The sequence below is a fragment of the Engraulis encrasicolus genome, chromosome 8 (assembly GCF_034702125.1).
Source record: "Engraulis encrasicolus isolate BLACKSEA-1 chromosome 8, IST_EnEncr_1.0, whole genome shotgun sequence".
NCBI lineage: Eukaryota > Metazoa > Chordata > Actinopteri > Clupeiformes > Engraulidae > Engraulis > Engraulis encrasicolus.
Window position 1 is genome coordinate 55,382,401 of NC_085864.1, and position 2,500 is coordinate 55,384,900.

General features: G+C 46.3%; 1 protein-coding gene across 1 annotated transcript in view; it reads right to left on the reverse strand.

Annotated features, from left to right (window-relative positions):
- Positions 1-2,500, reverse strand: part of strn4 (striatin, calmodulin binding protein 4) — a 58,350-nt gene that overhangs the window by 24,146 nt on the left and 31,704 nt on the right. The gene's annotated exons all lie outside the window — the stretch shown is intronic.

A 2,500-nucleotide genomic window follows, 5' to 3' on the forward strand; every position in this document is an offset into this window, starting at 1 on the left:
AGGCTCCCAGTTCAGTTATTGTGTGTGTGTGTGTGTGTGTGTGTGTGTGTGTGTGTGTGTGTGTGTGTGTGTGTGTGTGTGTGTGTGTGTGTGTGTGTGTGTGTGTGTGTGTTGTAAATAAGTGACTCCAACAGCTCTCAACAGCAGACATGTGGACTCGAGTCCAGTGACTTGGACTCGAGTCTGACTCGAGTCAGCGCGTGTGAAGACTTGCGACTTGAAATTTCAAGATCAGAAAGGACTTGCGACTCGACTCGACTTGCACGCCTTTGACTCGGGACTCGACTTGGACTTGACAGTTGTAACTTTCAATGACTTGGCGTGACTTGCCATGTTGGGTCTAAAAAAAAGTACAAGTCCAACCCTTGTTTTCAGAATGCAACAGCCCGCCCACATTCTTTGTTTGAATCACGTCATTGTCCTAAGCGGTGCTATGCCATTGGCGGCCAGATGCGGCCGGACGCGGCTGGCCTGGACGCGGCGACCAGTGGCAACAGTGAAACACCATTTGCGAGTCTCCAGAACAAACATAGCCTACATTTTAAACCATCGCGGAAGTTAATTCTGTGTTAATTCTGTTAATTCTTAATTCTGCACAATAAATCTCCCTCTCAGCCCCAACTCATTTTGCATTCTTAATAGGGTAGGCTATGGAAGTTTGCACTGTGATCAACAAATATTTTCTATCAATGTTGTAGGAAGTGTGTGTGGTGGGGCGCTGTGATGTGCAACACTGTTGGCTACACACGTGAAGCTCTCGCTCTCTCGCCCCTCGCTTACGACAGAAATTCAGTGAGAACCAATTGTCTAAATGTTTTAGCTAAATGGTGATGGACATTGATTGTTGAACATTAGGCTATTTAAGCAGTTGAAATAAAAAGCACACACTGCTGACATAACCGAACCACAGGACTTAATCTATTGTTGTTTTATAAAAGAGTACGCCTATCCGTTTTGCTTTCCCTGTCCTTTATGAATGCGCTTGCCTTCAGCCCCCGAAGGCAGTTACAGTATGTTCCGCGCACACAGCTTGCGAGTCAGTCACTTCAAAGTGAAGTTCAGCCTTGCGAATAATTTCCACCATCGCGGACAAACGTTATGATGGATATGTGGCGAGGTAAGCGAATATGGCCTGCTTTTAAGTTTCCCCCAACCCAGGATGTGTCCGTAGGCTATGGCTTGATATCCCAGGGCTATATCACGACCACAACTCCACGCGCTGAAAATGCATGTTAAGCTCGCGCTTCTCAGTCTAGAAAGAGTAACCTCTCGGTAACATTCTTTGCATTGACCAGCCACCATCGGTTGAGTATTAGAATCAATACAAAAAGACACGTTTATACATGTCTTAGTGTTCCAGCATGCAATCGAAAATAGGCGAGCAGAGAATACGGTCTTGCATCCATCAAAAGAGCCCCACCGGTTGCCTACTTTAGATGCTGGGTGAATGGTTCCAAAGGGAAATAATTTAGCCTATAACCTATTCATGACAGTCTTGCAAAGAGACAAGACAAACGACCAAAATTGTCAAATAATTGGTCAAGGCGCGAGATGAGGAATACTTCATGGCTATTGGAAAAACTTTGAAGAAACTAAGCGCAAGCTGCTTCCCGCAAAGCTTGCGCTTGAGGGCTAAACAAGCTATGCGCCCCGAACCTCACTGCTTGTTGTTCGATGACTTGAATCGAAACATTTCTAAGGACACCAGAGCTATCTTTGATTCCTGGAATACCGCCTCAGCCAGCTGAAAACCGAGTAGCAGTATCCCATATGTCAAATGGTAAGGTAATGCCATACCTGTTCCTTGAAAGTTTTAAAACTCAGCCTTGACACACTATCATGTCAGCCACATCAGTTCAAACGCAATCTTTAATGCAGCCTATCGTGAAGTTTAAATGTAATGCGAGGTAGAGGTTGCAAGCTACTGCTGAGCAGCGCAAGACATGGGCATGGGTCGGCTCCCGTGGATAAAAGGCATGTTCCCTCTCGCGTGCTGCTCTCAGCCCAATCCTTGCGCGCGCGAACCTTGTATCTCGTGGTGTCGACACCGCTTTATCTTATGTTTCTCACAGTTCGAACTACATGCTTTGTTTGGTATTTTGGGGGAGTTTGGAGTCGCAATTACCGCTGCTTGGAAATGACACGTTAGAGCTACACGACGCCAGCACTGGAGAACTGGGATGTAACCCTGTTTTCCAAATTAACAAAAATTAGGAAACATAGAAGCAGAACTTTGTTTGGCTACAATCTATGACCTGGATGGTGAACTTAATCTTTGAAGAGGCATGAACAGCATGATACAAGTGCCTTTGTGGGGGAGGAGAGGGCGATTGGGGAGAACAGGGAGACGAGAGCATGGCGCGAGGCGCATATTCGTTCGGGAAAAATGAGAGCGAAATGTTGGATAGGGCATTACACACCTTCCTTCTTCCTACACTGTAGAAGCGCAGAACAAGGTTGCCTCGTTGCCATAACTGACATTCTGCAGCGCTAACGCCAT